Below are 15648 nucleotides of genomic sequence, written 5' to 3'. Positions count from 1 at the left end.
AAGAATAAGGTATTTAAAGAAGGGGTATATCAGTTTTTCCTTTGATGTGGGAAGCCTACAAAACTATGAAATTGTAGGAAATAAAGTATGAAATTGTATAAAACCCTTAGCATATTGAAAATGGCTGCTCCAGAGAAAATCATTTCCTAGAAACCCAGCAACACATAAATAGTGACCTCCTCACCTGGGTAAGTATGTTTAACCATAGAACTTCATAGTTGAAAGGTACATTTGCAGTATTGAGTCCAGTTCCTATTGGAACTTTTATATTTTTCTACTATGTCTGTTGTAAACAAAAATGTTCCTGTCTTAACCCATGTGGATGAAGTAGTCATTGGAAGTAATGGGATAGCCATTACTTTACTGAGGTCTGTTGAACAAATACAATATTTAGTTCTAAGTCCAAAAACAAGTAAAATCCAAGCTCTAAAAATTTTGAAACTTTTTATTATAGCACATTTGTAATTCAGAGAGCAAATATCGAATTTATCTTGAATTTTTAGCTTAGGGCAAAATTCTATGAATTTTATCTAATATAATTAACTTATTTAAGCAGTGCCATATCACCCTGTACATATCAGAAATAGAAAATGGAAAACTTTAAGACAATTTAGCCCAACAGTTAGAAATATTTGGGTAAATGTATTTGTTCCCAGAAAGAGATGTAGAATCATGTCATTTGGGATGGACATATAGAGCATATGTCCGACTCTTCTCCTGCACAGTGGGAGACATTACTTACTAACATTTCATGGCATTTCCTGATCTGCTCGCATGTAACAGGATCTCCCTTGGAAAAGCATGCCACTCAACTACTACCACTGGACCCATGTACTGACTGTCTTTGCTGAAGGGGAAAGGCATTGAAGTTGACCTTGCCCTGTTGGTACCTGAGAGGAATGTTACCCTTTCTTCCTGGGCTGCAGGTTCTTCAAAACCAGGTGACAAAGCTAGTTTTCTCAGGCACTTTTTAGAAAAGCAAAAGAAAGCATCACTACCAGCACCACTATCACCAATATAATAATAGAATAATACAAAGGAAATAGATTTTTAAAAGAAGCAAACAAAACCAAGAACATCAAAGTTCCACATTCTACTAATTCTTGTCAAGTAATTCAGAAAAAGGTCACAGGTACTTCACTGCTGTGGTCTACGCAGGCTCATTTATTTGTTTCTTTCAAAAAGTCTGTTCTGAAGTGTTTGGTTTTTTTTTTTTTCTCACTCACTGACAACCTTTGATTTTCAATTCATTAAATGAGTGCTTATCTGTAAATCACAAAATAAAGTAATTCCTCGCAGGCTGTGAAGAAACAAACACACTGAAGACAAATAAACATAATGATTGGATGCCCAAGGCCAGACTTTTTATTGGGAATACTGCCCAGAAAATAAAACTACATAAGTTGATAATGGTTCCTCTTCTTCCTGTATTTCTAAATCAATAAGTAAATTATATGAAATTATTTAGAGCAACAAAGGCCAAATTAATGTTCACTCATAGTTTTCAATGTGATAGAAGAGAATCCCCATAACGTTTTATTGGACTGCCTCAAGGCATCTCCGTAACTTTATTCAAGTGGAATCTGTGTCCAGTTTGAATCCTTAGGAATGTGGTCCCCCATCATACTAAAAGTTTTCAAATTTTCAGACCTGAGCCCTACAGTGTGTTTCAGTTTTGTCAGTATTATCAAAATGTTTCCCTAATCACATAGCAGAATAGCTAAGTTTTCAAGGGATCTTTGGTAAAATAACTGGGGAGTGAACAGTATTATCTTTATATGTTATGAACATCTGGAGTGTCTCAGTAGCCACTGCCTCCAACAAGCTTCAGTTCAGTTCAGTGGCTCAGTCATGTCCGACTTTTTGTGACCCCATGGACTGCAGCACACCAGGACACGCTGTCCTTCACCAGATCACAGAACTTGCTCAAACTTATGTCCATCGAGTCTGTGATGACATCCAAACATCCCATCCTCTGTCATCTCCTTCTCCTCCTGCCTTCAATCTTTCCCAGCATCAGGGTCTTTTCTTATGAGTCAGTTCTTTGCATCAGGTGGCCAAAGTATTGGAGTTTCAGCTTCAGCATCAGTCCTTCCAAAGAATATTCAGAACTAATTTCCTTTAAAATTGACTGGTTTGAAAAAAATAAAAAAATAAAAAATAAATAAATAAATAAAATTGACTGGTTTGATCTCCTGCAGCCCAAAGAACTCTCAAGAGTCTTCTCCAACACCACAGTTCAAAAGCATCAGTTCTTCAGCGCCCAGCTTTCTTTATAGTCCAACTCTCACATCCATACATGACTACTGGAAAAACCACAGCTTTGACTAGATAGACCATTGTCGGTAAAGTAATCTCTGCTTAATATGCTGCCTAGGCTGGTCATAGCTTTTCTTCCAAGGAGCAAGCGTCTTTTAATTTCATGGCTGCAGTCACCACGTGCAGTGATTTTGGAGCCCAAGAAAATAAAGTCTCTCACTCTTTCCATTGTTTTCCCATCTGTTTGCCATGAAGTGATGGGACAGCATGCCATGATCTTCATTTTTGTAATGCTGAGTTTTAAGCCGGCTTTTTCTCTCTCCTCTTTTACTTTTATCAAGAGGCTCTTTAGTTCTTCCTCACTTCCTGCCATAGGGTGGTGTCATCTGTGTATCTGAGGTTATTGATATGTCTCCCATCAACCTTAATTCCAGCTTGTGCTTCATCCAGCCCGGCATTTCACATGATGTACTCTGCATATAAGTTAAATAAGCAGGGTGACAATATACAGACTTGAAGTACTCCTTTCCCAATTTGGAACCAGTCCATTGTTCCATGTCCAGTTCTAACTGTTGCTTCTTAACTTGCATATAGACTTCTGAAGGAAGCAGGTCAAGTGGTCTGGTATTCCCATCTCTTTCAGAATTTTCCACAGTTTGTTGTGATCCACACAGTCAGAGCATTTGGTGTAGTCAATAAAGCAGAAATATATGTCTTTCTGGAACTCTCTTGCTTTTCCTATCCAACAGATGTTGGAAATTTGATCTGTGGTTCCTCTGCCTTTTCAGAATCCATCTTGAACATCTGGAAGTTCTCAATTCACATACTGTTGAAGCCTGGCTTGGAGAATTTTGAGCATTACTTTGCTAGTATGTGAGATGAGTGCAATTGTGCAGCAGTTTGAATATTCTTTGGCATTGCCTTTCTTTGGGATTGGAATGAAAACTGACCAAAAAAACTTAAACTCTCGTTTCTAGTGGGTATTTTAAAAGTTGACTGTCTTTTCCATTATTTAGATACAAAATTTTCCATTTATCTTTAGGCAGGGAATATTCTTCCCTCTACCTTTTATCAATGAAGAAAACAGTAAAGAAAGTTCTGAGAGTCCTGATGCTATTAAACATTAGCACTAGAATATAAAATCTCGTCCTCCAAAACAAGCACGATGAAGTTCTTCTGCCTAAGATATAAGCATTTTCTTGAAAACATTTTAAAATATGAATAATTACTGTAGGGTTCTTGAATAAATGAAAATGGCATTTGTGTGTGCTGCTGAACCTTCAATAAAAAGTAGAATTGATTCTTGTTAACAAAATGGCTAAAAGAGGTCAACAGAATGTGGCAAGGTCATCATCCACTACTGTGTTCTCTCCCCTTTTATTTACATTTTAAATGGTGAAAGGGAACTATTATTTTTTATTAGAAGGTGTCTGTGAGATTTCTACTACCACTGCCATTTAAAATTCCAATTGTCTCTTTACTGATCATAAGGTTAACTATCTTGTCTTATACTCCAAGTGAGTTGGAAAGATAGAAAAATAGATTTGAGGATAGACAAGACCCCTTGTTTCCTTCTTTGCTTTTCATTCAGATGCAGACATTTCAATTTATTTCATTCTGGTGACTCATTTTACCTACAACTCTTATTATATCCTCTGTAAAAGAGAAATGATAATACCTTCTGTGAAAATTTGGCATTCAAATTAATTGAAAAGTACACATAGAGAGCCTAGAATGTTACATGAAACATAGTTTAAATCCAACAAATGTCATCTCCCATCTCTCCCTTAGAAAATATTTTAATCTCAGAAGAACACCAAATACTAGTTGATTTTTAAAAATTTTTAATTAGTTAATTAATTTTTGGCTGTGCTGGGTTTTCGTTGCTGCACAGGCTTCTCTCTGGTTGTGGCAAGTGGGGGATACTCTAGTTGTGCACGGGCTGCTCGTAGTGGTGGCCTCTCTTGTTGTAGAACACAGGCTCCAGGGTGCTCAGGCTTCAGTAGTTATAGCTCCCGGACTCTAGAGCGCAGGCTCAACAGTTGTGGTACATGGGCTTAGTTGCTCTGTGGCATGTGGGCTCCTCCCAGATCAGTGATCAGACCTGTGTCTCCTGCATTGGTAGGCAGATTCTTTACCACTGAGCCACCAGGGAAGCCCCTGCTAATTGATTTTTTAAAATGATTTCTAAAAAAATATGAAATTCCCTATATTTCAAGTCTCACCATGTATCAACTTCATGATACTTTTTAAAATTATCAATCCATTCATTCATTTCTTTGCATACATTCACTTATTTGCTTAATAAAATCTTATAAAGTACTGCTTACTATTTGTGACCCAGGGATAAAATTGAGTTAGTTAGCGTATTAATTTTCTAGAGTTAGAACCACAAACTAAGTGTCTAAAACAACAGAAATTTGTTGTCTTACAGTTCTGGTGGTGAGAAATGTGAAATCAAATTGTTGGCAGAGTTAGTTTCTTTTGAAAGCTGTGAGGAAAGATTCTGTTCCAGACATCTCTCTTTGGCTTGCAGATCTCTGTCTTTATGTTCATATGACATTCTCCTTGTCTATAAGTCTCCCTCCTGTTTTTCCCCCATCACGAAGGGAAACCAGTCATATTGGATTAAGGCTCACCCTAATGATCTTATTTTAACTTAATTGCCTCCGTAAAGACTGTGTCTGTAAGGAAGGTCATATTACGAGTTACTGGGCATTAGGATGTCAATAAAAGTTTGTTGGAGGGCAGAATTCACCCATAACAGAATTAAGAACTTATACTCTATTGAGAGATCCAAAAATATAGGTTAATAAACACTTGAACATTATCCAGCATGGACTCTGTTCAAAGGAGTTACATATGGGCAGAAAGAAGAGGTTGGATATATAACAATTTATTGTTTTCTGTCATTAAAAAAAAAAGACTGGATTTATTTTTACAAGATAGATAAAGTAAAATTTGCTCTATTCTGCTCAAATCCTCCAGGCACTGGCTGTCTGATCACACTCATGGGTCCTGAGCTGTTTATTCCTGTTATTTTGTAATGAAAGAACAAAACCAACTCTGGAAACTTTTTACCTCAAAAATGCATGTGGCATTTTATTTAAAGCACCAGAATTGCCAGTATTTTATAAGAATTATTTGTCCATTTGGACTAACCTTATTTTAAAAGGATAAAATGCCTATTTTTATAAGCACTAAAATCAAGCAAAATGAACAGCAATCTGCAGGAGACTGTAAATCATATATTTGGTTGAACATATCAATCTGTATGATAATTTAATAAAACCAATTATGTAGACTAGTGTTTATTAACTTTTAGAGAAATACACTGCTGCTAAGTCACTTCAGTTGTGTCCGACTCTGTGCGACCCTATAGATGGCAGCCCACCAGGCTCCGCTGTCCCTGGGATTCTCCAGGCAAGAGCACTGGAGTGGGTTGCCATTTCCTTCTCCAAGGCATGAAAGTGAAAAGTGAAAGTGAAGTCACTCAGTCCTGTCCGACTCTTCGCGATCCCATGGACTGCAGCCTACCAGGCTCCTACATCCATGGGATTTTCCAGGCAAGAGTACTGGAGTGGGGTGCCATTGCCTTCTCCAAGAGAAATACACTAGATACTTGATATTTTAATCACATGAACAATGTTCATTATTTCCTCTATTCTGATGGAGGTTCACAGTAATGCAAATGTATAATAATGCCGTTTAACTTACAATACAAATTTGAACTTTTCAACTCTAGAAATATATTTTTAAAACTCAGCAACATAAGCCAGAACATGACCCTGCAGAATTTGGAAGGAATTTTGTTTTTTGTTTCCTTTGTTTGTTTGTTTAATCACACTCGTAAATATGTGGTGCTCCTTTCATGAGGCATAAAACAGGGTTTTACTCCCACCACTCTTCTATTTCAAGATGTTCATCATGAATTAAGTATAATTGAAAGATGTTCTTCTCATCACTCCACCAATGTCACAATGCCTGAAGGTATGCTGAAATCCTAAAAGTCACTATGTATTCAATATCCTCTTTTGTAGATTCCTTCCTTCGGTTTCTTTTCCTGACAGTTTTCAAGAAATAGATCATATTTTGGACACACACTAAAATTTAGCTCCAGGCATATAAGTGCCTCTTCCTAAACTCCTTTTCCCCTAGCTGATATTCATTTTTATCTCTAAAGTAAAGGACATTTCTTCATTCCCACCAACATCCTGAATAAATAGTCTTTGAGATCTGTTATAAAAGTCTTAAAAAGAAAAAGCGCATATATAATTGATTTCAACCAGTCACATTCATACCCAATTTGTAAGTTTTATTACTGTTTCCTTGAATTAGGGGAACGCTGTCATTTAAAAGCATGCTATCAGTACTTAACATAGAAATAGCCAAGAGCTGAAAATATACAACCTCAAAAGCCTAGCAATTCCACTAATAATCACTCAATGAAAATTCATGAACATGATTACCAAAACACATATACCAGGTACATGGATATATTCAGTTAGTAAGCAAGCACATTTAAGCTGCCTATTTAGGGTTATTGAATCTTTCCATGTGTAACTATTAAGGTGAGGTTGAGAAAACTTTATACGGAAACAGGAAAGTCTACCTTTTAAGGAGCATCTATGTATTTAATCTGTTGATTCATCATCTATCCATAATGTGCACATGTATGTATTAGGGATGGGGATCATAGTATTTCTTTCATCACTGCTCTTCATTTTTTTTAAAGACTAATGTTTGCAAAGGATTCTGCACTTTCTGCATCTTCCATTCTTAGTAGCAGCCAAACCAGGATTTTCTGCCCTGCAGAGTGTTTTAGCCTAAAGTAGGTCAATATCACCACTGAGAAAAACTAGGTAGGATTAGAAGTTCTGGTTCAAATTGAAAAGATGATCTCCAAAACTCTGAAACACGTTTATCACTAAAGCCCGCATAGGAATACATAGTGTTTGTAGAAGAGAGACTTTGGGATGTTAGAGGGATGTAAATAATATTTTATATTAATTTTCATGGATTCAGGAAATAATATGAATGCCTAATTTTACACACACACTGTATAGTCTATAAATTCAGTGGAGAAACAAAGATGCGTATGGTTTGTAGTTTCTGCTCTTGCACAGCTCTTTCTCTTAACAGGAGAGACAGATAGGTAAAGAGATAATTACCATATCACAGAGAATCTTAATCTGAAGTTCTCTGACCCTTAAGTGGTAAAGGAGACTGTAGCTGACATCTGTGTTTCTATCAAAATAGCATATTAGCTTTCTAAGGGGTCATGCTATACTGCAAGTACATCATCTATTTAGGGAATAAATACTTTGCCTTCTCTTCTTACCCTCTTAGCTGTCACACACACACACACACACACACACACACACTGTATACACACAACAGTGAAATGGATTTGGAAAAAAGTTGGTTCAAATAGGAAAACATTGCTGTATATAAATCACAGTAGTCCCAAAGAGTAACTCAGATAATTAGAATGTTTTATCTGTAACTGCCCTACTTCTAAAATGCTTGTCCAGGCTACTACAATCCAAACATCTCAGCTATCTAAATACTGATGATATTTCATTAATTTGGTGAACTTAAAGTCTATTTATTGGCAATCTTCTTATCAGTGCCCTTGGTAAATATTGCTAATGATCAAGAAACTGTTAGTCTGCCTTAATATATGTATGAAATCTTTAACTCCATACTGTAGCCAGGCTCAACCAATTGATCTGTGTTGGTTCATAATATGCTACCTATTGGTCACTGCTTTTCAATTCTAAGTTTAGAAAAAGAAAATCACACATTTAGGAATTGAGTATGGACTTCAGAATAAATGATAAATGGATTGTCATGTAAGCATATTCTTTCAATAGTAAACATAAAAATAAAAGAGAGTCCATGAATGTGGGGACATTTTTATCTTAGAGGAATGCATTCTGTGAGCACTACCTGTTCTTTATCATTTCCCAAACCTCCACTATGTGTCAGGCACTGTGTCAGTTCCTGGAGAAATAAGGATGAATACGGTTATGCCCATGGCCTTGAAGACCTTGCAATCTCATAACTGAGACAAATAAAGCCAATAGTTGCGAGACAGTGATAATGGGTACTTGGGTGTTTGTAGGTACAAGGCACTATGGGGTCCTTACCTCTGTCAACAGGTGAAGATTTTATTGGAATCATTAAGGGATACTTTATAGAAGTGACCTTAAACTCTCTTGAAAGACATTTCAGAGTTAGATAAGAGCCAAAAAAAAAAAAAAAAAAAGGAAAGGAGTCCAGGTTAGCCCTGGAGGCAAAAGGGGAATAAGGCCAGTCATACATTCAGGTCTTTCTGAATGCAGAATACTTGTTTGAGCCCACAGATTTATATTCAGCAAAAAACTTGAGATAAGTCACTTAAAGCTCTGAGTCCATGTCAAAAATCGTATTCCAACTTCCTTCTCCTGGACAAGTTGTCTTGTCTCCAGTTGCTGAAAAATTACATTCTGCAGCTTTCTTTCTCCCGTATTGACAAATGGTTAAATGGAAAGGGAGGTCAAAAAAGGAAATCAATGTGATTTTACACAGTCCTCATTACTAGGTCAACCATGTCTTCTGTGTGCATACTTAAGCTGGTTTCCTTGCTCTCAGTCAGGCTTTTAAAAGGTTGCTTGCTGGCTGAACTGTCAGCTCAGGGAGAGAAAAAAATTAGTTTCCAAAATCTGTCTCCAATAAAGAAAAGTAACGGAAAACCTCATACACTGCATCTATGATTCTATTTTTAATTATCATCATTAAAGCAAAACCAAGGAGGAACCACTAATTGTCTGGTCCTTTCCATTTAAAATAAGGAACAATGAAGAGTTGCAGCTGGAAGGGTCTTTAGGGATCATTCATGTCAAATATCCTTTCCCCCTTTATTTTATAAAAATGGAAATTGGTGCACAGAAAAGTCAAGTGGCTTGCCCAAGGTGACAAATTAAGCTAATGGCTGAACCTGAGCTGGGTCCCAGTAGAATGTGTTCAGCAGCCTAGGAATTCGAATCTGCAGAGCCAGGGAGAACAGTTATTTTGAGTTACAATTTATTTCTTTAAAAACAAATCTTAATATTTAACATAAAAATCTTATGTGATATCACCTTGTAGCTATTTATCTGTGGCTTTCTCTGAGTCTGTGTGTGTTGGGTAAGGAGGACATTATTCTTTATTCTTTAGCATCTCCAACCCAGTGGTTCTCAAAACTGGCTGCACATTAAGATTACTTAAAAATAAATCAGTATCCAGTCTCCCCTCCATAGCAATTCTAATTTAATTGGCCTGGGATGGTATCCTAACATCTGTATAGTTAAAGTTCCCTACATGACTCTAATGCAAAGTCAGTATAGAAAACAATTGCTTGGACCCAGCATCATAATAAGGATTCAGTTGTTCACAAACCTGCCCATATTCATATACCACGTTACTGCTAATTATTTACTATTTTCTTCTTATTGACTAATATTTAACTTATGTACATTTATTTTAATTTTATGTCACTCTGACAAATGATAAATACCTACTTTAAAATAAAATAAAATGATATAACCAAATTATGAATATTAAATTTAGATAGATAACATTGCTTATCTGAAACTTTGAGCCTAAAACCTTTCTTTGCTGAACATAGACATGCCATATATAAGGAAAATGGTTAAGATGGTCACATGACACCAAGACATTCTTCCTGATATGAGTGGGTAGATTGACATAAAAGTGTAAAGGGCATATTTTTCAAAACATGTCTCTTCTCTTACAGTGTCATCTCACAATACGAGTGGTAAATGTCCCGTACTTTGATAATCTGTGATTTAACATACAGGAGGATGCATGGAATTTTGTCTTTATTTCACGTACCTGCAAACATATCAAGGCACTCACCTTTTGTCTCGGTTTTTCCTGTTTCTCTTAGTGAGCTATGAACCACACTGCACTGCCTAAAGTTGATGATTCTAACTACATTTAACTCCCTGGGTATCTTGATGCTTCTTTCATGAGGAACCTAGAACAAAATGGGGTATGGCAGGTCCACCCCTCTTATTTCCCTCTTCCTTCCAAAATTGCAGAGACAGCCCACTAGATTAGTCAGGTACAGGCAAACTGTTTATCACTGGGTTTGAGAAATTTCAGGGAATAATCAGACACAGGAAATGAGAAGTCAAGTGTAAGTCGACTATATTCTGCTGTCTCAGATGAAGACATCTGAATAAATAGGCCCCCCAGGAAGGAAGAGACCTAGAGATATGTCCCTACCAGAAAAGGGACACCGATGAATCAGCCGTCACAGCCTGAAGAGGACAGTAGAGGAGGTAGAGGTGATAAGGGAAGGGCAGTGGCAGACACCACACAGAGCGTGGGTCACATACATACTCATCACAGTTATATTCCCCAGTTTTTTTTTTTTAGAAATTTTTATACTTGGAGACCCCTAGCCAGCCTTCTAACCCACTCCAGTGTTATTGCCTGGAGAATCCCAGGGATGGGGGAGCCTGGTGGGCTGCCGTCTATGGAGTCGCACAGTCAGACACGACTGCAGTCTTAGCAGCAGCTGCAGCAGCCAGCCTTCTCAAGGCAAATGATCAGACTCGCCTCCTTGTGTCTGCAGTCAGTTTACAAGGTTAACCATTTCCATACTGTCTCTGGGTTGTTCTTTACTTTTTTGTCTGTTTATCTTTATTTTTCCCCTCTCTCACGTTCCCTTTCTCTGGTTTTGCTTTTTGTTACTTGTCCAGACTCCAAGACCATCTCCCTCATATACAAATAATTAACATTTGAAGTAATCCTTTGAAAAGATATATGTATACCCTTATCCCCAAAGCCCCCACTTTCCCCACACCCACCCTCCACGAAGTGATCAGTCTCCCTGAATCCTTCCCCCTTTACTCCCTTAGGAGCTGATCTGCATTATGAGCGGTGCTCAGATTGCTGCAGGATGGATGTGCAGGTCTGAGGTCTCAGATCCCGGGAAGTGAGGTGGACAAGTCAGGGCTGCCTTTCACTCACAACGGCAGGTGTGCCACCCCACAGCTGTATCTCCCTTACAACCTCACCACCAGGCTGAACTGCAGGCGTGCCAGTTCCTCTCACTATTCGGTTTAAGTACTTGCCTCATTAGGATACACACTGAACTCATCTCAAGGAAGGAGTCATTCTTAGAGTTAGCAAGGTGCTTGCATCTTCCTTGGATCAGTGGTTCTCAACCTTAGTTACAAGTTCTAATCATCTTAGAACAACAGTACTAATAACTTAGCCCTACTAGAGATATATGTGCATACTCATGATAGAGATTAGCTTAATATTTTTAAGCCATGTGATTTAAATGCCTAACAAGTTTTATCCCATTATGCTTTGGAATTAGGTGCCTCTATTATTACTTATTAAGAATCATTTAATATACGGTATTTATTCGGTTTCCTTAATTTTTTATTTTGGTTGTGGGCAATGCATGGAGCTATATTGGCTTTTAATGTTCTTCAATACTTTGGCACCTGATACGAAGGGCCAACTCATTGGAAAAGACCATGATGCCAGGAAAGATTGAAGGCAAAAGGAGAAGTGGTGGCAAAGGAGGAGATGGTTAGATGGCATCACTGACTCAATGGACATGAATCTACGCAAACTCTGGGAGACAGTGAAGGGTAAGGGAAGCCTGGTGTTTTGTAGTCCATGGGGTCACAGAGTCAGAGATGACTTAGCAACTGAATGACAGCAACAATGTTCTCCAGGTTCTCAAGGAAGAGCTCAAGGAATTATATAACATGCATGTATACATACATATAGACATAAACACGCATACACTTACATTCTAAAATCCAACAGGGTCCCCTGTTGCTTTTAAAGGCCAGTGATCTTATGTGATCTGCTTCTTCAAACTCAACTTACAATCTTTCTTCCTTCCTTCTTAGGCTCCAGACACCCCTAATACCATTTCATTTTGTGGAAAAAGAAAAGCTCCAAAGAGTTTTAAAGACTTTGCTCATGTTGCCCCAAAGGCCTGAACAGTCACACCATTTTAGCCTCCTCAAACATACAGACACACATACACACCCTTTTAATGGTCAGAGTCATTCTTCAAATCTCATTTTAACTATTACTTTCTCAAAACGTCCACCAATATCATGTTTCTCTACCACAAAACTGCAATGTAATGTTGTTATGAATAACAACCTCTCGCAGTATTGCATCTCAGTGTCACAGGCTTCCAGCACACAAGTTTTATCCATGTGTTTTAGAAGAAAGATAAAGGAGGAGGAAGGGTGGGTGAGAGAAAGGATGGACAGATGGAAGGAAGGAAAGGAGGAAGGAGGGGCAGTGGGAGAATGAAGGCAGGCAAGCAAGTGTATTCTTGGAATAAGGCACCTCTCCTCTAGACAGGAAATCCAACATGTCTTCTTAAAACACAAAAATAACCAAAATAACAGTTTATTCTTACAAAGTCATCTATCTTGAGAACAGAATGTCTTTGATAGGCAATAGGTATATTCTGTATAAACCTCTACACTCTCAGACATTTCAATAATGCAGAGTTTCATTTATAGCCATTATGAACTTAAAATAATTTTGAATTATTTTTAATTGACTTGATGCTTAATTTATGGTGGTTACTTGACAATGGCCATCACTTCTCTTTCCATTCATAAATCCATTCTATAAAAAACAACTTACACTTTCTCATGTGCTCCTTATATAGAACCGATATTTTGATAACTGTAGCTAACAGCAGTACAATCTGTTAGCACATTTGAAGAGATAAGGACAGAGAGCAGAAGTATTTGGCTTCCTTTTAGGCGAAATGGAGGTGGTTGTATGTTTGCAACACAGGCAAAGACAAGCTATTTATTGAAAATCTGGTATCTTATGGCTCAAATGAAGATGAGAATTTTAATATTGGCCAAATAGTCATCACTATAATGAATGTTACTGTAAATGAATGGAAAGTATTTATTGGTTTGCAGCAGAGCAATGTCTACATTGTATAAAAATTTTAACTAAAATCAGAGTATTCTCACTAGTAAAATGGAAACACAAAACACAAATAAGGATATCACTTTCAAATATTTTTATCTAAGCAGGGAAAGTGAGGGGGCTTGCCCTGTAAGGACATGACTCTAAGAGGTACACAGCTATTAAACACAGCCCTGCAATGATGAGAAAATATTTTCACTTTAAGAGATAGATGAGTAAGTGTGCGACATACAGAAAAGCAGCTCTATCTTTTGTTTCTTATAAAGAAATTGTACCACTAATGCTCTTTCCACTTGCTGTCTGCCTCTGAAATCCCCTTATCCTCTTCTGATAGACAGACACAAATTGAATTACCAAACAAGCTTTTAAAAAAAAAAAACCACCTAGGGGCAACCAGTAACCTCTATTATCAAACACTGTCTCGCCACTGCCATCTTGTGGGCAGGATGCTACCATGCACTTCTTTTGGCCAAATCAGGGAAACCAAGTTGGTATCTTCCCAGGATTAAGAGTTAGAAACTGCAAACCAATAGACACTCAAAAGGAACAGAGGGGAAACCTCTTCTACTGAGTTTCTGCTGAATGATACCAGCTGAACTATTATCATATAAAGTTTAGATGTGTATGTATGTATGTATGTATGTGTGTGTATATATATATATATATATATATATATATTTTCCCCCCCAAACAACTGCTGTTACAGTTAAAGGTCAGCAGAAAAGGCTTCCATTGTTTCTTTTAGTTTGTATATGTTTATATGTAAGTGTACATGTGTGTGTATATAAAGTATATTCATAAAAATATGCATGAATATATATATATTTGTTTATACATAAAGGACTTCCCTGGTGGCTCAGATAGTAAAGTGTCTGCCTGCAATATGGGAAACCCAGGTTCGATCCCTGGGTTGGGAAGATCACCTGGAGAAGGAAATGGCAACCCACTCCAGTATTCCTGCCTGGAGAATCCCAGGAACGGAGGAGCCTGGTAGGCTACAGTCCATGGGATCGAAAAGAGTCGGACATGACTGAGCGACTTCACTTCACTTCATATATTTGTTTATTTGGCTGTGCCAGTCTTAGTTGCTGCTGCTGCTAAGTCGCTTCAGTCGTGTCCGACTCTGTGCGACCCCATAGACGGCAGCCCATCAGGCTCCCCCGTCCCTGGGATTCTCCAGGCAAGAACACTGGAGTGGGTTGCCATTTCCTTCTCCAATGCATGAAAGTGAAAAGTGAAAGTGTAGTTGCTCAGTTGTGTCCGACTTTTAGTGACCTCATGGACTGCAGCCTACCAGGCTCCTCTGTCCATGGGATTCTCCAGGCAAGAGTACTGGAGTGGGGTGCCATTGCCTTCTCCGAGTCTCAGTTGAGACATGCGAGATCTTTAGTTGCAGCATGAGAACTCTTTGTTGCAGCCTGTGGGATGTAGTTCTCTGACGAGGGACTGAATCCAGGGTCTGCATTGGGAGTACAGCGTCTTAACCACCGGATCACCAGGCAAGGCCTTATATTTATATAACATATGTAAGTTCTATATACGCTCATAAGTGTGTATGTATGTGTGTGTGTGTATATATATATATATATGACTTTTAGTAAATGAGTATTTACTGCAGATTATAAAATAAAACATGAAGCAGTGTCCCCAGGAATATTAAATTTACTATAAACACTTTAATAAGATAATAGGAAGCAATATCATATTATTTTTAAAATTCTGGGAGGCTATACACCCAAACATTCCTTGTAGTTTGATAAGATTATGGGTGACTAATATTTGTCTTATAACTGCCTATCCTCCTCTCATCTCATCACCTGTCACTGAATAGGAAAAGCAGTTCCATTGAGACTGGTCATTTACAATGCAAGACCAGGTTTGAACTGCGACTGCAGTATGCAAAAGTGATAATGAAGTCAGAGACGGCCTGGAAAAAGAGAAGAGACAGGATATGAAATTACTGAAGGCATTTGACTTTGTCCACAATGTGAAAATGAAAAAAATTCCAGATCAAAATATAGTGGAAAAGAGCTGGGTTGGGTGTCCAAATAACTTGTTTATAATTAAAAGTCTGCTTAAGTATGGGTTAATATTGGGAAAACAGTTTACTTTTCTGGGAGAGTTGCACCATCTGTAAACTGAAGAGGTTAGAACAGTTAACTCAAACTTTTCTGAGCTTTTACATTGTTTGATGGTAAAACTGATGTTGGGATGGGAGTTTCACCATCTGTAAAAGAAGAGGTTAGAACAGTTATCTCAAACTTTTCTGAGCTTTTACACTGTTTGATGGTAAAACTGATGTTGGGATGGGATGATGGGAGCATAATTGGCCCAAGTGATTTTGTCCTTTGTCTTGGTTGGGTTTTCAGTTACGTGATTATTCTGCACTTGCAGGAGGTTAAC

The sequence above is a fragment of the Bubalus bubalis genome, chromosome 18, assembly GCF_019923935.1.
Source record: "Bubalus bubalis isolate 160015118507 breed Murrah chromosome 18, NDDB_SH_1, whole genome shotgun sequence".
Lineage (NCBI taxonomy): Eukaryota > Metazoa > Chordata > Mammalia > Artiodactyla > Bovidae > Bubalus > Bubalus bubalis.
This window is presented reverse-complemented; position numbering follows the sequence as displayed.